The 22,049-nt window shown below is 38.8% G+C and overlaps 1 long non-coding RNA gene across 5 annotated transcripts in view; it reads right to left on the bottom strand.

Annotated features, from left to right (window-relative positions):
* Positions 1 to 22,049, bottom strand: part of Gm31646 — a 169,103-nt gene that overhangs the window by 133,428 nt on the left and 13,626 nt on the right. For all 5 annotated transcript variants that reach the window (XR_877209.2, XR_877208.2, XR_877210.2 and 2 more), the window contains one exon: positions 14,699 to 14,757. This is a non-coding gene — a long non-coding RNA (predicted gene, 31646). The remainder of the gene's footprint in view (positions 1 to 14,698; positions 14,758 to 22,049) is intronic.

The following is a 22,049-nucleotide window of genomic DNA, read 5'->3' as shown; positions in this document are numbered from 1 at the left end:
ATATATATATAATCTGTTTAAACTATTCTGGTTTGTTATCTCTCCTTCTGTTTCATGCACCCATCCCCTCCAGAGATTGGAGCAAAACTCCCCCATGCCTGACTCTATCCAGGTATTCCAATCTCTCTCCCAGATGTCCCACCATCTATATCTTGCCTCAGCTCATTGGCCAATCAGCTTTTTTATTGACAGGTGACACTTCCATACAGTACATGAGAGATTCTCTCTGCATTTCCCCCATTTAAGTCTAATAAAAGGCTCTTTCTCTTTCAATAATGAACTGTAAGCAATAAAAACAATTATAAAAACTATCCTGTAAGATTAAATTCACAATGTCCAGTCAATATGTATTTGGCAACCTTGGAAAAGCATTCTATTATCTTGGTGTGTTCAGAATTCTGTAACTAAATCAGTTTCAACCATAACTTGTGTTATCAACCTAAAAGCAACTTCTTACATCTTAAAACATTTTCACAAATACTTAACAACTTAAGCTTAACTGTGAGACTGTAAGTATTTAGTCTTTAACCCCATCAAAGATCTGAGAAGGAATAAATATTAGCTGAGTAGGCAGGAAATACAAGACAGCAGCTTCCAAAACTATAGAAATGACAGACAAAGCTGCATAACTGGACAGTCCCTCAAAATTTCTCTGTGTCATTGGAGCATCCATATCCAGCCTCTTGGCACAGAATATGTGACAGAAATTTCTGTGAACCAGGAATTATGAAGGACTACTTAACCTGTCTTGGCAAAGCTCAGCAGTCAACTTTCCTGCATCTTATTTATCCAGTTTGGACAACATACTGTGAGCAGCTGAAGTGAGGGCAATTTCTTGCCCAGTGGCTAACTTACCATTTTGGAAGTAAACTCCATATGGAGGTTCTTAAATGCTCATCATCTTCCTTATGGTAGAATTAGTGCTGTCAAGAGCAGATATGTATCATTGTCAAAGGGGATAGGGTTAATAATGAAACATTTTTAAGTGACATATTCTGTGGATCTCTAAGGTTTTTGAAGGCTATCTATAGTGTACCTGAACAGGTAAGCATTGCTTGTTTTTAGCTATTTACTATCTATAATTAGAAACATCTTATTGTATTTAACTATACTAGTATATAACATAACTATGAGTTTGATTGATTTACTATTAACTTGCATTTCTTAAATTCCCTAAACAGTTTGTAATAGCAGCTATCAAGGACTGGAACTTCATATTGCATTTTTAAATAGATTGCATATGTCCAAAACCTTAAAAGAATTGAAACAGATATACATAATATATTGTAATAAAATATAACCTGGATTTTTTATCAATATGCAAAGATCTGTACCAATGTAACCAAATATACCCTTAATTTTGTATCAGTGTACAAAGATCTATACCAGGGTAACAATATTTGGCTTGTTGATGTTCTTTGGTCTAACACTAGATTTAATAATCTACCTTTATCCTGTTATTTTTATATCCCACTTTTTTCTTTTCATCTCTTCCCCCTCCTTTTCTAGCACTAGATTGGATAGAAAGAAAAATAGAGGAAAAAAAAAAAGAAATTCCTGAATCCAACCTCCCTTATTGTGTTTCCTCCCTGTCTAAGACCATAACAGCTTGTAACCACCCCCCTTGAACTATGACAGATATCCACCATCCATTGAACAACCAAAAATCATCCATCCTATCTCTTGAAAATGGAGGCATCACTCTATTAAAATTGCTTCTTGCTAATTTGGGGCATCATTGGGGGGGCAGCTTAAAAATTGGGATATTGGTCAGTTTTAAGAAAGCTAGCTGTAGCATTTGCTGTCCAGTTTCTGCATGCTGAAAAAGAAGTTAAACTCCATGTGTCAAAAGATATAACAAAAACAATAAAAAATAAAAGTTAAAAACTATTGGAAATTATTAAGCAATTTCTATGCAGAAAACTGATCTTGAAATGGATCTTCAGAATTTCTTAAGCATTCCATAAACTGGTAGCAAGTCTAATTGTTGTGACACACAAGTTCTCTTTCATACATTTGTGTGAGGAGCCGCCCTCACATTCGCCATTACAAGATGGCGCTGACATCCTGTGTTCTAAGTAGTAAACAAATAATCTGCGCATGTGCCAGGGTAATTTTCCACTCCATGTGCTCTGCCTTCCCTGTGATGACAACTCGGCCGATGGGCTGCAGCCAATCAGGGAGCGACACGTCCGAGGCGGAGGACAATTCTCCATAAAAGGGACAGGGTTTTGCCATTCGCTCTCTTCCTCCTGAAGAAGTAAGCAATAAAGCTTTTGCCGCAGAAGATTCCAGTTGTCCTGAGTGTGTTCTTGCCGGCGGGGACAAAAGCTCGGGATACATTTGCATTGAAATTTACAAGTTGAATAAATATTTAAAATGAAAACCAATGGCACAACTTCATGTATCTGTCTCCTCAGAGTTCAGGGTAAATCTCCCCTTTACCTGACTCTATCCCAAATTTCCAATCTCTCTCCTGGATGTCCCACCTCCTATTTTCTGGTCAGCTCATTAGTCAATCAGCTTTTTCTTGACAGTTGATGCTTCTATATGGCACACAAGAGATTCTCTCTACACAACATTCCACAAAATTCACAGACCTGGGGGTCATCTGATTGAATGGTTTTGAGATCTAGACTGCCTATCCACTGAACTAAAGAACAGTGGGCTTGCCCAGTCTTGCTTATAGAGTAGGAAGGAAGGTACTTTTGTAATGATCTATAACATCCCCAGAAAACACCTCCAGGTAGAAATCCCTCATTTGCGGTTAAAAAAAAAATGTGTGTGTGTGTGTGTGTGTGTGTGTGTGTAATCACAATAATTATAGAAGAAGAAATCATAGATTCCAGAGGAAGTGCTAGCAGAGACACACTAGAAGCTGGAGGTAGAAGTGGTAGAAATGATGTAAACCCAGTATATTCACATATGAAATTCTCAATAAATTTATTTCAAAAGCTTAAAAGAATACTGACAGAATTCACTCCTAAAGTACAACTTTTCTTTTTGTTCTCTCTCTCTCTCTCTCTCTCTCTCTCTCTCTCTCTCAGATATGAATGTTTTGCCTACATGTATATGTGTATATCACAAGCATCCTAGATATCCATAGAAGCCAGAGAGGATACTGCATTTCCTGGGATTACAGTTGTGAGCCACCATATGGGTTCTGGGAATCTACCTTGTGTTCTTCAGAAAAGTAACCAGTGCTCTTAAGTTCTCTGGTTCGAAAATACAATTTTTCATCTCCATGGAAGCTTTATGGTTAAGTCTGTGCACCTAATCTCTAAAAAGCACAAAGACACAGCCTAGTTTCAGTCCCAAAACCTACAAATCATGTTTGTTAGACAGCCATATTTTCTGGGCCTAGCTCTAGACCCTTGATTTGAGAGACCTCTTTCTCTATTGAATTAAATGGCTCAGTCACCAGATTCACCTTGCCTAGCTCATGTGACCCATTTCCTGTCCCCACCCAATTTAGGAAAGTCCAGATTATTGAATCAGACACACAACCAAAGAAAGAAGTTCTCAGGCCCAGGTCAAATCAGAGAAACAAGAATAACATGAATGTCAGAACAGCATATCTCCCCTCAAATCCAACTCTATAGAAGTGTTCCCTAATGAGAATAAATAATTTTTATTAGATATTTTCTTTATTTACATTTCAAATGTTATCCCCTTTCCTAGTTTCCCCTCTGAAAATCCCCTATCCCTTCCCCCTCCCCTTGCTCCCTAACCCACCCATGAGAATAAATGACTTAAGAGAACAATTTTAAATCTTATCAAGGCAGAAGCAATGCAGCTTCTGGGACAGGCAGAAGTGACACAGCTTCTGGGACAGACCCTGATTTGGGCTCCAGATATCCAGGCACCTTACCCACCAGAGAAGTGTGTGCCTGGGAGAGCTCTGCTGGAGCAGGTGAGGGAGCCATCTTGGGTCCCAGATCCCTCAGAGACGAGTCTGTGCAGGTGAGAGTGCAGAGTACAGAAGCGACACATCTTCTGGGACAGGCAGAAGTGACACAGCTTCTGGGACAGACCCCCATTTCTGACTCCAGACACCTGGGCTACTTCCCTGCCAGAGGAGAGGTGTCTGCCCGAGAGAGCTCAAACTACCAGAGCAGGTGAGAAAGCCATCTTGTGTCCCGTGTCTCTCACAGACCAGTCTGTGCAGGTGAGCGTGCAGACTGCAGAAGCAACATATCTTCTGGGACAGGCCCTGTTTCAGGCCTTCAGCTTCTGCCAGGAGGCAGCTCTGAACACCAGATATCTGTGCACATTTCCTGCAAGAGGAGAGCTTGCCTGCAGAGAGAACTCTGACCACTGAGACTCAGGAGAGAGCAAGACTCCCTGGTCTGCTGACAGAGGCTAACAGAACCACAGGAGGAACAAGGTCCAACCACAGACAACTATAACAACTAACTCCAGAGGTTACCAGATGGTGAAAGGCAAACATATGAATCTTACTAACAGAAACCAAGACCACTCACCATCATAAGAACCCAGCACTCCCACCTCAACCAGTCCTGGATACCCCAACACACCTGAAAAGCAAGACTCAGATTTAAAATCATATCTCATGCTGCTGGTGGAGGACATCAAGAAGAACTTTAATAACTCACTTAAAGAAATATAGGAGAACACTGATAAAGAGGTAGAAGTCCTTAAAAAATTACAGGTAAACACAAACAAACAGGTAATGGAATTAAACAAAACTACCCAAAACCTAAAAAGGGAAGTAGAAGTAGAAACAATAAAGAAAACCCAAAGTGAAACAACGCTGGAGGTAGAAACCCTAGGAAAGAAATCTGGAAACATAGATGTGAGCATCAGCAACAGAATACAAGAGACAGAAGGAAGAATCTCAGGTGAAGAAGATTCCATAGAGAACATGGGCACAACAATCAAAGAAAATGCAAAAAGATCCTAACTCAAAACATCCAGGAAATCCAGGGCACAATGAGAAGACTAAACCTAAGGATAATAAGAGTAGAAGAGAATGAAGATTTTCAACTTAAAGGGCCAGCAAATATCTTCAACAAAAGTATAGAAGAAAACTTCCCAAACCTAAAGTAAGGCATGTCCATGAACATACAAGAAGCCTACAGAACTCCAAATAGACTGGATCAGAAAAGAAATTCCTCCCGACACATAATAATCAGAACAACAAATGCACTAAATAAAGATAGAATATTAAAAGCAGTAAGGGAAAAAGGTCAAGTAACATATAAAGGCAGGCCTATCAGAATTACACCAGACTTTTCCCCAGAGACTATGAAAGCCAGAAGATCCTGGACAGATGTTATAGAGACACTAAGGGAACACAAATGTCAGCCCAGGCTACTATACCCAGCCAAACTCTTAATTACCATAGATGGAAAAACCAAAGTATTCCATGACAAAAACAAATTCACACATTATCTTTCCACAAATCCAGCCCTTCAAAAGATAATAACAGAAAAAAAAATACAAGGACAGAAACTAGCCCTAGAAAAAGCAAGAAAGTAATCCTTCAACAAACCAAAAAGAAGACAGCCACAAGAACAGAATGTCAACTCTAACAACAAAAATAATAGGAAGCAACAATTACTTTTCCTTAATATCTCTTAATATCAATGGACTCAACTCCCCAATAAAAAGACATAGACTAACAGGCTGGCTACACAAACAGGACCCAACATTCTGCTGCTTACAGGAAACCCATCTCAGGGAAAAAGACAGACACTACCTCAGAGTGAAAGGCTGGAAAACAATTTTCCAAGCAAATGGTCTGAAGAAACAAGCTGGAGTAGCCAGTAGCCATTCTAATATCTAATAAAATCAACTTCCAACCCAAAGTTATCAAGAAAGACAAGGAGGGACACTTCATACTCATCAAAGGTAAAATCCTCCAAGAGGAACTCTCAATTCTGAATATCTGTGTTCCAAATGCAAGGGCAGCCACATTCATTAAAGAAACTTTAGTAAAGCTCAAAGCACACATTGCACCTCACACAATAATAGTGTGGGACTTCAACACACCACTTTCATCAATGGACAGATCGTGGAAAGAGAAACTAAACAGGTACACAGTGAAACTAACAGAAGTTATGAAACAAATGGACTTAACAGATATCTACAGAACATTTTATCCTAAAACAAAAGGATATACCTTCTTCTCAGCACCTCACGGGACCTTCTCCAAAATTGACCATATAATTGGTCACAAAACAGGCCTCAACAGATACAAAAATATTGAAATTGTCCCATGTATCCTATCAGACCACCATGGACAAAGGCTGATCTTCAATAACAACATAAATAATGGAAAGCCAACATTCACATGGAAATTCAACATCACTCTTCTCAATGATACCTTGGTCAAGGAAGGAATAAAGAAAGAAATTAAAGACTTTTTAGAGTTTAATGAAAATGAAGCCACAACATACCCAAACTTATGGGTCACAATGAAAGCATTTCTAAGAGGGAAACTCATAGCTCTGAGTGCCTCCAAAAAGAAACTAGAGAGAGCACACAGTAGCATCTTGACAACACACCTAAAAGCTCGAGAACAAAAGAAAGCAAATTCACCCAAATGGAGTAGACTGAAGAAAATAATCAAACTCAGGGGCAAAATCAACCAAGTGGAAACAAGAAGAACTATTCAAAGAATCAACCAAAGAAGGACCTGGTTCTTTGAGAAAATCAACAAGATAGATAAACCCTTAGTCAGACTCACTAGAGGGCACAGAGAAAGCATCCTAATTAACAAAATCAGAAATGAAAAGAGAGACAAACAACTGATCCTGAAGAAATCCAAAATACCATCAAATCTTTCGACAAAAGGCTATACTCAACAAAACTGGAAAACCTGGATGAAATGGACAAATTTCTAGACAGATACCAGGTACCAAAGTTAAATCAGGATCAAGTTAACGATCTAAACAATCCCATATCCCCTGAAGAAATAGAAGCAGTCATTAATAGTCTCCCAACCAAAAAAAAAAAAAAAAAAAGCCCAGGACCAGATGGAATTAGTGCAGAGTTCTATTAGACTTTCAAAGAAGATCTAATTTCAGTTCTGCAAAAACTATTCCACAAAATAGAAGTAGAAGGTACTCTACCCAACTCATTCTATGAAGCCACAATTACTCTGATACCTAAACCACAGAAAGATCTAACAAAGATAGAGAACTTCAGACCAATTTCCCTTATGAATACCAATGCAAAAATACTCAATAAAATTCTCGCTAACCGAATCCAAGAACACGTTAAAACAATCATCCATCCTGACCAAGTAGGTTTTATTCCAGGGATGCAGTGATGGTTTAATGTATGGAAATCCATCAACGTAATCCATTACATAAACAAACTCAAAGACAAAAACCACATGATGATCTCCTTAGATGCAGAGAAAGCATTCAACAAGATTCAACACCCTTTCATGATAAAAGTCTTGGAAATATCAGGAATTCAAGGCCCATACTTAACCATGATAAAAGCAATCTACAGCAAACCAGTAGCCAACATCAAAGTAAATGGTGAGAAGCTAGAAGCAATCCCACTAAAATCAGGGACTAGACAAGGCTGCCGCTTTCTCCTTACCTATTCAACATAGTACTTGAAGTCCTAGCCAGAGCAATTTGAAAACAAAAGGAGATCAAGGGGATACAAATTGGAAAAGATGAAGTCAAAATATCACTTTTTGCAGATGATAGTGTACATAAGTGACCCAAAAAATTCCACCAGAGAACTCCTAAAACCGATAAACAGCTTCGGTGAAGTAGCTGGATATAAAATTAACTCAAACAAGTCAATGGCCTTTCTCTACACAAGGAATAAACAGGCTGAGAAAGAAATTAGGGAAACAACACCCTTCTCAATAGTCACAAATAATATAAAATACCTTGGTGTGACTCTAAGGAAGTGAAAGATCTGTATGATAAGAACTTCAAGTCTCTGAAGAAAGAAATTAAAGAAGATCTCAGAAGATGGATAGATCTCCCATGCTCATGGATTGGCAAGATCAACATTGTAAAAATGGCTATCTTGCCAAAAGCAATCTACAGATTCAATGCAATCCCCATTAAAATTCCAACTAAATTCTTCAATGAATTAGAAAGAGCAATCCGCAAATTCATCTGGAAAAACAAAACACCTAGGATAGAAAAAACTCTTCTCAAGGATAAAAGAACCTCTGGTGGATTCACCATGCCTGACCTAAAGCTGTACTACAGAGCAATTGTGATAAAAACTGCATGGTACTGGTAAAGTGACAGACAAGTAGACCAATGGAATAGAATTGAAGACTCAAAAATGAACCCACGCACCTATGGTCACTTGATCTTTGACAAGGGAGCTAAAACCATCCAGTGGAAAAAAGACATCATTTTCCACAAATGGTACTGGCAGAACTGGTGGTTATCATGTAGAAAAATATGAATTGATCCATTCCTATCTCCTTATACTAAGGTCAAATCTAAGTGAATCAAGGAATTCCACATAGAACCAGAGACACACTGAAATTTCTAGAGGAGAAAATGTGGAAAAGCCCCGAAGATATGGGCACAGGGGGAAAATTCCTGAATAGAACAGCAATGGCTTGTGCTGTAAGATCAGGAATTGTCAAATGGGACCTCATGAAACTGCAAAGCTTCTGTAAGGCAAAAGATACCGTCAATAAGACAAAAAGACCACCAACAGATTGGGAAAGGATCTTTACCTATCCTAAATCAGATAGGGGACTAATATCCAATATATATAAAGAACTCAAGAAGGTGGACTCCAGAAAATCAAATAACCCCATTAAAAAATGGGGCTCAGAGCTAAAGAAAGAATTCTCACCTGAGGAATACTGAATGGTTGAGAAGCACCTGAAAAAATGCTCAGCATCCTTAATCATCAGAGAAATGCAAATCAAAACAACCCTGAGATTCCATCTCACACCAGTCAGAATGGCTAAGACAAAAATTCAGGTGACAGCAGATGAGGGTGAGGATGTGGAGAAAGAGGAACACTCCTCCATTGTTGGTGGAATTGCAAGCTTGTACAACAACTCTGGAAATCAGTCTGGCGGTTCCTCAGAAAATTGGACATAGTACTACAAGAGGATCCCGCAATACCTCTCCTGGGCATATATCCAGAAGATGTTCCAACCGGTAAGAAGGACACATGCTCCACTATGTTCATAGCAGCCTTATTTATAATAGCCAGAAGCTGGAAAGAACCCAGATGTCCCTCAACAGAGGAATGGATACAAAAAATGTGGTACATTTACACAATGGAGTACTACTCAGCTATTAAAAAGAATGAATTTATGAAATTCCTAGGCAAATGGTTGGACCTGGAGGGCATCATCCTAAGTGAGGTAACCCAATCACAAAAGAACTCAAATGATATGTACTCACAGATAAGTGGATATTAGCCCAGAAACTTAGTATACCCGAGATATAAGAGACATTTTGTAAAACACATGAAACTGAAGAACAAAGACCAAAGTGTGGACACTTTGCCCCTTCTTATAATTGGAAACAACCACCCATGGAAGGAGTTACAGAGACAAAGTTTGGAGCTGAGACAAAAGGATGGACCATCTAGAGACTCCCATATCCAGGGATCCATCAATGACACCATTGCATACACTAGCAAGTGTTTGCTGAAAGGACCCTGATATAGCTGTCTCTTGAGAGACTAGGCCGGGGCCTAGCAAACACATAAGTGGATTATCACAGTCAGCTATTGGATGGATCACAGGGCCCCCAATGGAGGAGCTAGAGAAAGTATCCAAGGAGCTAAAGAGATCTGCAACCCTGTAGGTGCATCAACATTATGAACTAACCAGTACCCTGGAGCTCTTGACTCTAGCTGCATATGTATCAAAAGATGGCCTAATCGGCCATCAATGGAAAGAGAGGCCCATTGGACATGTAAACTTTATATGCCCCAGTACAGGGGAACGCCAGGGCCAAAAAGTGGGAATGGGTGGGTAGGAGAGTGGGGGGGGGAGGGTATGGGGGACTTTTGGGATAGCATTGGAAATGTAATTGAGCAAAATACGTAATAAAAAAAAAAGTAGAAGCAGTCATCAATAGTCTCCCAACCAAAAAATCCCCGGACCAGATGGGCTTAGTGCAGAGTTCTATCAGACCCTCAAAGAAGACCTAATTCCAACTCTTCTCAAACTATTCCACAAGATAGAAACAGGAGGTACTCTACCCAATTCGTTCTATGAAGCCACAATTACTCTGATACCTAAACCAAACAAAGACCCAACAACAAAAAATAACTTCAGACCAATTTTCCTCATGAATATCGATGTAAAAATACTCAATAAAATTTTCGAAAGCTGAATCCAAGAACACATCAAAAGGATCATTCATCATGATTAAGTAGGCTTCATCCTCTGAATGCAGGGATGGTTCAATATACAGAAATCCATCAATGTAATCCACTATATAAACAAACTCAAAGACAAAACCACACAATCATTTCATTAGATGTTGAGAAGGCATTTGACAAAATGCAATAAGCATTCATGATAAAAGTTTTGGAAAGATCAGGAATTCAAGGACCATACCTAACCATAATAAAAGCAATATACATCAAGCAAGTAGCCAACATCAAAGTAAATTGAGAGAAACTTGAAGCACTCTCACTAAAATCAGAGACTAGAAAAGGCTACTCACTCTCTCCCTACCTATTCAATATAGTACTTGAAGTGTTAGCCAGACCAATTCAACAACAAAAGGAGATCAAGGGGATACCAATTGGAAAGGAAGAAGTCAAAATATCACTATTTGCAGATGATATGATAGTATACTTGAGTGACCACAAAAATTCCACCAGAGAACTCCTAAACCTGATAAACAGCTTCAATGCAGTAGCTGGATATAAAATTAACTCAAACAAATCAATGGCCTTTCTCTACACAAAGGAAAATGGATAGAGAAAGAAATTAGGGAAACAACACCCTTCACAATAGTCACAAATAATATAAAATACCTTGGTGTGACTCTAACTAAGGAAGTGAAAGATCCGTATGATAAAAACTTCAAGTCTCTGAAGAAAGAAATTGAAGATCTCAGAAGATGGAAAGATCTCCCATGCTCATGGATTGGCAGGATTAATATAGTCAAAATGGCTATCCTGCCCAAAAGCAATCTACACATTCAATGCAATCCCCATCCAAATTCCAACCCAATGCTTCACTGAGATAGAAAGGACAATTGGCAAATTCATCTGGAATAATAAAATACCTAGGATAGCAAAAACTATTCTCAACAATAAAAGAACCTCTGGTGAAATCACCATGCCTGACATTAAGCTTTACTACAGAGCAATTGTGATAAAAACTGCATGGTACTGGTACAATGACAGACAGGTAGATCAATGGAATAGAATTGAAGACCCAGAAATGAATCCACACACCTATGGTCACATGATCTTTGACAAAGGAGTTAAAACCATCCAGTGCAAAAAAGACAGCATTTTCAACAATTGATGTTGGCACAACTGGCAGTTATCATGTAGAAGAATGCAAATTGATCCATTCTTATCTCCTTGTACCAAGCTCAAGTCTAAGTGGATCAAAGACCTTTACATAAAACCAAAGACACTGAAATTAGTAGAGGAGAAAGTGGGAAAAGTCTAGAAGATATGGGCACAGGGGGGAAATTCCTAAACAGAACAGCAATGGCTTGTGCCATAAGATCAAGAATTGCCAAATGGGACCTCATAAAATTGCAAAGCTTCTGTAAGGCAAAAGACACTGTCAATAAGACAAAAAGGCCACCAACAGATTGGGAAAGAATTTTTAGCAATCCTAAATCTGATAGGGGACTAATACCCAATATATACAAAGAGCTCAAGAAGCTGGACCCCATAAATTCAAATAACCCAATTAAAATTGGGTACAGAGCTAAACAAAGAATTCTCAACTGAGGAATACTGAATGGCTCAGAAGCACCTGAAAAAATATTCAACATCCTTAATCATCAGGGAAATGCAAATCAAAACAACTTTGAGATTCCACATCACACCAGTCAGCATAGCTAAGATAAAAAATTCAAGTGACAGCAGATGCTGGCGAGGATGTGGAGAAAGAGGAACACTCCTCCATTGCTGGTAGAATTGAAAGCTTGTACAACCACTCTGGAAATCAGTCTGGAGATTCCTCAGAAAATTGTACATAATACTACCAGAAGATCCAGCAATTCCTCTCCTAGGCATATACCCAGAAGAAGTTCCATCTGGTAATAAGAACACATGCTCCACTATGTTCATAGCAGTCTTATTTATAATAGCCAGAAGCTGGAAAGAACTCAGATGTCCCTCAACAGAAGATTGGATACAGAAAATGTGGTACATTTATACAATGGAATACTACTCAGCTATTAAAAACAATGAATTTATGAAATTCTTGGACAAATGGACGTATCTGGAGGATATCATCCTTAGTGAAGTAACCGAATCACAAAAAAAGTCATTAGATATGCACTCACTGATAATTGGATATTAGCCCAGAAACATAGAACACCCAAAATACAATTTGCAAAACACAAGAAAATCAAGAAGAGGCAAGACCAGCGGGTGGATACTTCATTCCTCCTTAGAATAGGGAACAAAATACCCATGAAAGGAGTTACAGAGACAAAGTTTGGAGCTAAGACCAAAGAATGGACTATCCAGAGACTACCCCACCTGGGGTTCTATCCCATAATCAGCCACCAAACCCAGACACTATTGCATATGCCAGAAAGATTTTGCTGAAGGGACCCTGGTATAGCTGTCTCATATGAGGCTATGCCAGTGCCTGGCAAATACAGAAGTGGATGCTCACAGTCATCTATAAGATGGAACACAGGGCCCCCAATGGAAAAGCTAGAGAAAGCACCCAAGGAGCTGAAGGGGTCTGCAACCCTATAGGTTGAACAACAATATGAACTAACCCGTACGTCCAGAGCTCGTCTCTCTAGCTGCATATGTAGCAGAAGATGCTGCATATGTAGCTAGTCGGCCATCACTGGGAAGAGAGTCCCCTTGGTATTGCAAACTTTATATGCCCCAGTACAGGGGAATGCCAGGTCCAAGAAGTGGTAGTGGGTGGGTAGGAGAGCAGGGAGGGGGACGGGTATAGGGAACTTTCGGGAGAGCATTTGAAATGTATATAAAGAAAATATCTAATTTAAAAAAATCTTAGCTGGGTGTGATGGCGCAGGCCTTTAATCCCAGCACCCGGGAGGCAGAGGCAGGCGGATTTCTGAGTTGGAGGCCAGCCTGGTCTACAGAGTGAGTTTCAGGACAGCCAGGGCTATACAGAGAAACCCTGTCTCGAAAAAAAAAATCTTATCAAAAATTTCAGGAATAGAAAGGACACAGACATTTCAATGAACTCCAAGAAGATAACAAAAAAAGTTTGAGTGTTGTCCAAAATGTATAAATGTACAGTTAATGTAATAATGAGAATAATTCAATACCTGAAAATTAAATATAATAAATAGAAACATTAATGAGCACAGGAACTGAAATAAAGATGGAATTGGAAAACTCAGTATCTCAATTAGAAGACTCAGGAGAAAGTCATATAAGTAGAGTGAATTAAGCAGAAAATAGAATATCAAGACTAAGATAAAGTAAAGAAACTAGACAAAATAAAACAGCACAGGAAAGGAACATACAGAAAATGTAGAACACCATCAGATAAGCAAATCTTCAAGTCATAGGCACAGATGAGGGAGGATGACAGGTCAATGGCTCAGAACACATCTTTAACAAGATCACAGAAGAAAACTTCTCCAAACTAAGAATATATGTATACATATACAAGAAGCACACAGAATTCCAACTACACCAGATCTAAAATGAAATATTCCACTGCATATTACAGGTAAAACACTAAATATACAAAACAAATAAAAATATTGAAAGCTGAAAGGGAAAAAATGCAAGTCACAAACAAAGGAAAACCCATCAGAATGGAATCTAATTTCCCAGTGGAAAATCTGAAAGCCAGAAGAGCCTGGAGCAATACACTTTGAGTTCTAAAAGATCATAACTACTAATAGACTACTATACCCAGCAAAAATATCTACCACAATAGAAGGAGAAATAAAATATTTCTATGATACACATGTCCAAAAAACACTCCATATCTAACAAACAAGGAAAAATCACTAAAGATAATACTGAAAGCAATAGTTTAGACTAAAGAGAGGAATAAACACATAAAAGATGCTCTATAAGGAAAACAAATGAAGTTATAGTTTAACAAAATATGAAACACAACTAAGAACACAACAAATTTAATGAAATACAAAGCACAAAAAATAATGTCAAACCAACATACCTTCCAATGATAACTTTAGTATTAACGGCTCTAACTCTCTAATTAAAAGTCACAGGCTAGCTGAATGAATTAAGAAAAAAAATTCAACTATCTGATATCTATAAAAAACTCAGCTTTGAAAATAGAGACCACATTAAAATAAAAGAATGGAGAAAAGTATTCTAAGCAAATGGGGTCAAGAAGCAAACAGGCCTTGCCATATTGATATCTGATAAAGTTGACTTCACACTAAAATTATTCAAAAGAGACTAAGAAAACTTCTCTATTCTAAGCAGTAAATAAATTAATCATTAATAACACAATAATAAACATATGTGTGCCAAATTATAGTGCGCACAATTTTATTAAAAGCACATGGAAGAAATTAAAGATACAGATTACCAGAAACTTAATCAATGTAGGTGATTTCAACAGCCAACTCTCTTCAATAGATTGGTCATCTGGAAAAAAACAACAGGAAAGAAACCTCAGAATGAAATAACATCTTACATCTAGTGGTATCTACCAAATGTTCCATACAAAAGCCAAAGAATATACATTCAGCTCAATAGTACATGAGAGCTTCTCTAAAATAAATCACATTCCAGGTAACATGACAAAGGAGAACTTAAATAATTTCATGTATTGTGTTCAACTATTATAGAAAAAAATTTAAATCCATAGCAAACAAAACTCCAATAAGTATATAAACTCATGGAGATGAAACAGCTCATTATTGAATGATGAATGGGTCAAAGAAAACATCAAGAAACAAATGGAAATATTCATGGCACTAAATGAAGATGAAAGCATAGCACAGGAGTCTTCTGGAAATCATCAAATCAATTCTAAGAAGGAAGCATACAGACCTAAGTCAAATACTAACAGTCCAGAAAGATCACACATTAATTATTTAATGATGCATATCAGGAATTTGGAAAACTTAAAAACAAACAAAACCTAAGCCCAGTAGGTGGCAAGCAATAATGAAAGTCAAAGCAGAAATTAATGAAACAGAAACAAAAGAACCAATGATTCCAAGAACTGTTTTTTTTTTTTTTTTTTTTTTGAGAAGATAAACAAGGTTGACAGACACTTGGACTGATGAACCAAACAAAAGAGATGACCCAAATTAACAGAATTGGAAATGAACAGGGAAACATTACAACAAACACCAAAGAAATACGACTAAGGGAATCGTCAAAGAGCTAAGAAATATATTTACCACATGACCCAGTTATATCATTCCTTGTTGTGGATAACCCTGGGTCTAATTATATTTGATGCTAATTCCATTCTCCTGTGAGTGGTTTTGAACAAGGAATGAGTCAGCACTCAGGTGATTTCCTATAAACCTGCTTCCCACCTTAATTTGTAAAATAAAGGAGAGCTGATGATTGGGCAATAAAAGGAAAGGTGGAGCAGAAGGTGGGAGAGAGAAGGAGAAAATGGAAGAGGGAGAGGATTCAGAGGAAGAGGAAGAAGAAAAGCAGAGCAGAAGCACATGACCTGGAGAAACCACAAGTTCTAAGGGGTCTCATAGATGTGGAAAGGTGGTAGTGTCTAAGTGGTAGATCTGCTCAATCTAGACAAACAACATGTAATCATATTAGCTGTGTTGTGTTTTCACTCGCTGGGGCTTATTTGGGAGGAGATTTACCAACAATTCTTTAACATATACTCAAAGACTCAACATCCTACTCCACAGATACATGTTCAGCCATATTTATTCCCAGTAGCTAGGAATGTAAATAACCTAAATGCCATTCAACAGATGTATAGATAGTGAAAATGTAATAAATGTGCACAGTGGAATATTACTCATATGTAAATAAAAATAAAATCAAAATCTTCAGGTAAATGGATGGACCTAGAAAAGATTAGATTTAGTGAGATAACTTAGCTGCAGAAATACAAATGGCAAGTATTCTCTTTCATCTGTGATCTTATCTCCAAAGCCTTCAGATGTGAAGGTGCAACATGTAGGAAACATAGAAACCAGGAAAGTAAAAAGGGAACAAAGATGTGGTTAGAAAGGATTCAGGTGTTATGATGAGGGAAACAGGAAAATGGGGAGGGGTTTCCAACTGGGAAGGAGGGAAGTTGGTTAATAGAAGAAGGAGGGACAGAGGACAAAATGACATGGTTACTTGATTAAAGCCTCAAGGAATCATATTATAATATATTTACCTAAAATTATACCCAATACATAAGAATCTGAATAAAAATATGTACACATACACACATATATACATGTATAATATCTTAAAGGAAGTTAAGACACTTGGGCTGACAATGTTTCCCACAAAAATTATAGATTAACAAAATCCCAAGTATCAGAGACAAGAAATGTCCTTTTAAAGGTTTGGTCAGGCTAGTACAAGTGATTCATAAAACAATAGAGATTATCAATGTAGCCCTTGGTTGCCTCTCAGGGGTTGAGGGTGCTGCATCCTATTACTGAAGATAACACACACACACACACACACACACACACACACACAGACTTAAGATACGCGATTCAGATGACTTAAGATGGATCTGACCTGAAAGCTCCTTTTCTATGGTCTACCTTCCACAGTTCCAGAACATTCTACACAATCTGCCAAGGGAGGGGAGCAATTAAACAGTCCTGCTCAGAGCAACACCTATGAACCACAATTACCAGCATGGAAAATGCACAAAAAGGTTAGAAGTGCCATTCACATGTGGGTGGCAATCAACAGCTACCTGATAGACTTAAAGTCTGCTGAACAAGTGGGAAACCATGCCTGGTTTTCATACCCAGCATAGCCAACTTCCTAGGGCTAGTGAGATCACAGATCTTAGAAAAGAATCTATGTCTCCACTATGCTAGAGCAGAATTCCTGAGTACATCCTAAATCTTCTTTTGTCCACACCTCATCAAGGAAGTGTCTCTTTACAGCAAATAGAGAACATCACAGAAAACCACAACTGGTCACAATGCAGAGATCAACAGATTGTGGGGAGCCCAGTCACAATAAATACATCTACATCACAGCTCCTAAAATATAGGACTTAGGGAATATTGTAGAAAATGAGGAGAAACTGTAAGAATATTGGTAGTGTGTGTGACACTATTTCCTACAAATAGCTGCATAGACAAGGCAGGAACACTGGCAGTGTCAGTAGATGTGCTAAAATAGGAAGGAGAAAGTCTGACAGGTCTCATCCTAGACAAAGAACAATTGGCAACTACTGTCTGCTGAGAGAGGGGGGCTTACTCTCTCCCTGTTATGAGCCCCCGTATTGGTTATCCAGTATCAAATGATCAGCCCAGAAATATATATACATATTTATATATATACTGTGTGTGTGTGTGTGTGTGTGTGTGTGTGTGTGTGTTTGTGTGAAAGAGAGAGAGAGAGATAGAGAGAGGCAAAAGAAAAATAAAAGAAAAAGAAGCTATCAAGTTTGGGGGTAGGCACTGGAGGGGCTAGAGAGGGGGTAACTGGGAAAGGATGTAGAATAAAATGGAAGAAGTAATGATGTAATTGAATTTTACTTTTAAAAATCTTATTTAAAAGCAGCTCAAAAGATAGAATGAAATCAATGAAAAAATTAAAACTATTGTAATTATTAAGCAATTTCCATGCAGAAAATTGATCTTGAAATGGATCTTCAGGAATGTTATAGAATTTCTTAAGCATTCCATAAACTGGTAGCAAGCCTAATTGTTGCAGTACACAAGTTCTCTTCCATACATTTGCATTGAAATTTACAAGTTGAATAAATATTTAAAATGAAAACCAATGGCACAAATTCAGTTTTTTTTAAAAGGATTCTCATCTATTCCCATGATGTTCAATTTGATCAATTTAGACATATACCCAAAGAGAAAGAGTCATTGCACCCAGTACCATATTCCCATCACTTGAAAGTCCAGCTTGTACTGCATGCCTGCCATACACTGTGTTGAGTGTTAATACACTTAGTAAACATACTGGGATGGAGAGATCAGGATTCCTGAATTTCCTTAAAAAGCAAAATGTGAATCAAATGAAGCTTGTACAGACATAAAAACTACAAAATACTGATGAAAGAAATCAATTACCTAAACATTAAATAAATAGTAAATTCTTGGGTCAATAAACTCTAGGTGGAGGCAAATGGATGGACCTGGAGGGCATCATCCTGAGTGAGGTAACCCAATCACAAAAGAACTCTCATGATATATACTCAATGATAAGTGGATATTAGCCCAGAAACTTTGAATACCCAAGATATAAGATACAATTTGCAAAACACATGAAACTCAAGAAGAACAAAGACCAAAGTGTGGACACTTTGCCCCTTCTTAGAATTGACAACAAAACACCCATGGAAGGAGTTACAGAGACAAAGTTTGGAACTGAGATGAAAGGGTGGACCATCTAGAGACTTCTATACCAGGGGATCCATCCCATATTCAGCCTCCAAATGTTGACACCATTGCATACACTAGCAATATTTTGCTGAAAGGACCCTGATACAGCTGTCTCTTGTGAGGCTATGTCGGGGTCTAGCAAACACAGAAGTGGATGCTCACAGTCAGCTATTGGATGGATCACAGGGCCCCCAATGGAGGAGCTAGAGAAAGTACCCAAGGAGCTAAAGGGATCTGCAATCCTATAGGTGGAACAACAATATGAACTAACCAGTACCCCCCGGAGCTCGTTCTCTAGCTGCATATGTATCAGAAGATGACCTAGTTGGCCATCAGTGGAAAGAGAGGCCCATTGGACATGAAAACTTTATATGCCCCAGTACAGGGGAACACCAGGGCCAAGAAGTGGGAGTGGGTGGGTAGGGGAGTGGCGGGGGGGGGTATGGGGAACTTTTGGGATAGCATTGGAAATGTAAATGAAGAAAATACCTAATAAAAATAATAATAAGAGACATCTTGGTTCCTGGATCCTGCCAAGACTAGTCTGCACAGGCTTCAGACATCCGGGTACCTTCCCTGCCAGAGGAGAGGTATCCACCCCGCCTGGGAGGGCTTTACCGGAGCATCCACGGGAGCCATCTTTCTTCCCGGATCCCACCAAGACTAGTCTGCACAGGTGAGAGTATGGACTACAGAAGCTAACAGCTTCTGAGACAGGCCTTGCTTGGGGCCTTCATCTTCTGCCAGGAGGCAAATCTGAACAACATATATCTGTGCAACTTCTCTGCAAGAGGAGAGCTTGCCTGCAGAGAGTGCTCTAACCACTGAAACTCAAGAGAGAGCTAGTCTCCCAGGTCTGCTGGTAGAGGCTAACAGAATCACGACAGGAACAAGCTCTACCCAGAGACAACTATAACAACTGACTCCAGAGATTACCAGATGGCAAAAGGCAGACGTAAAAATCTTACTAACAGAAACCAAGACCACTCACCATCATCAGAACCCAGCACTCCCACCTCAGCCAGTCCTGGGTACCCCAATACACCCGAAAAGCTAGACCCAGATTTAAAGGCATATCTCATGATGGTGGTAGAGGACATCAAGAAGGACTTTAATAACTCACTTAAAGAAATAAAGGAGAACACTGCTAAAGAGTTACAAGTCCTTAAAGAAAAAGAGGAAAACACATCCAAACAGGTGATGGAAATGAACAAGACCATACTAGACCTAAAAAGGGAAGTGGACACAATAAAGAAAACCCAAAGTGAGACAATGCTGGAGATAGAAACCCTAGGAAAGAAATTTGGAACCATAGATGCGAGCATCAGGAAAAGAATACAAGAGATGGGAGAGAGAATCTCAGGTGCAGAAGATTCCATAGAGAACATCGGCACAACAATCAAAGAAAATACAAAATGCAAAAAGATCCTAACTCAAAACATCCAGGAAATCCAGAACACAATGAGAAGACCAAACCTACGAATAATAGGAGTAGATGAAAAATGAAGATTTTCAACTTAAAGGGCCAGCAAATATCTTCAACAAAATTATAGAAGAAAACTTCCCAAACTTAAAGAAAGAGATGCCCATGAACATACAAGAAGCCTACAGAACTCCAAATAGACTGGACCAGAAAAAAAAATTCCTGGAAGGAACCCAGATGCCTCAACAGAGGAATTAGATACAGAAAATGTGGTACATTTACACAATGGAGTACTACTCAGCTATTAAAAAGAATGAATTTATGAAATTCCTGGCAAATGAATGGACCTGGAGGGCATCATCCTGAGTGAGGTAATTCAATTACAAAAGAACTCACATGATATGTACTCACTGATAAGTGGATTGTTTCCAGCTTCTGGCTATTATAAATAAGGCTGCTATGAACATAGCAGAGCATGTGTCCTTATTACATGTTGGAGCATCTTCTTGGTATATGCCCAGGAGTAGTATAGCTGAGTCTTCAGGTAGTACACTCAAGACTGATTTCCAGAGTGGTTTCACCAGCTTGCAATCCCACCAGCAACGGAGGAATGTTCCTCTTTTTCTACATCCTTGCCAGTATCTGCTGTCACCTGGGTTTTTGATCTTAGCCATTCTAACTGGTGTGAGGTAGAATCTCAGGGGTGTTTTGATTTGCATTTCCCTGATGACTAAAGATGTTGAACATTTCTTTAGGTGCTTCTCGGCCATTCGAGATTCCTCAGTTCAGAATTCTGTGTAGTTCTGTATCCCATTTTTAATAGGGTTATTTGGTTCTCTGGAGTTTAACTCCTTGAGTCCTTTGTATATATTAGATATTAGCTCTCTATCAGATGTAGGGTTGGTAAAGATCTTTTCCCAATCTGTTAGTTGCCTGCTGTTTTGTCCCATTGACAGTGTCCTTTGCCTAACAGAAGTTTTGTAATTTTAGCAGGTCCCATTTGTTGATTGTTGATCTTAGAGCATAAGCTATTGGTGTTCTGTTCAGGAACTTTTCCCCTCTGCCCATGCGTTTGAGGCTCTTCCCCACTTTCTCTTCTATTAGATTCTGTATCATCTGGTTTTATGAAGAAGTCCTTGATCCACTTGGACTAGAGTTTGAACAAGGAGATAAGAATGGATCGATTTCCCCGAACAGCAGTGATGTGTCCTGACTTGACAGACGTCTGCTTTAGGTATTGCATTAGGAACCTAAGTACACTGAGGACTTCAGGAACGGTTGGAGTCTGCCAAAAGACCCTCACTCACAAAGACCACAGAGACCATCATTGCTGCAAAGCACAAGAGGTGTTTTATTGATCCAACATGTTGGAGCCCCCCCTCAGCACGCAGGCAAGAGGAGAGACCCCCAAACAAAGAAAGAACACAGTTTTTATACTTTGTAAGGGGCAGACTTAGGCAACAGGATAGGTGGCTTATTCTAATTGGTGTAGCAAGTAACCTTTTCAGGCATTGGTTGGCTTGTGTAGGATGACTAAGTAACCCTTTGGCCTAGTCGCTCACTCTGCCTGACCTTGTAGTTTTTCAGCAAAGCAGCAGTATGTTTTGAACTTATGGGTCAGCTATTAACGTCACAGCTATTAAGTTACAGCTATTAAAGTCAGGGGAATTCTAGAGACAGGGTCAGGGTGGTTTGTGGTCTTCCTCAGAATTTAGTGTGAGGCAGGGTAGAGGAGGTTTTCTGGGAACTATTAATATTGTTTTGGCAGTTGCAGACTTAGTCTGTTCATTATTCAGGATCTCTAAACTTAGTCCTAAGGGTGATATAGTAATCTAGGCACTATCTGAACCAAAACACAAAAGGCATGGTCATTTTGACCACTAAAACAATACAGTTTTGGAAAGTCCCTTCACAAGGGAAGGGGTGGGGTGGTCTTGAACTTA

This window comes from Mus musculus, chromosome 18 (assembly GCF_000001635.26).
Source record: "Mus musculus strain C57BL/6J chromosome 18, GRCm38.p6 C57BL/6J".
NCBI classification, from domain to species: Eukaryota; Metazoa; Chordata; class Mammalia; order Rodentia; family Muridae; genus Mus; species Mus musculus.
This window is presented reverse-complemented; position numbering and strand designations above follow the sequence as displayed.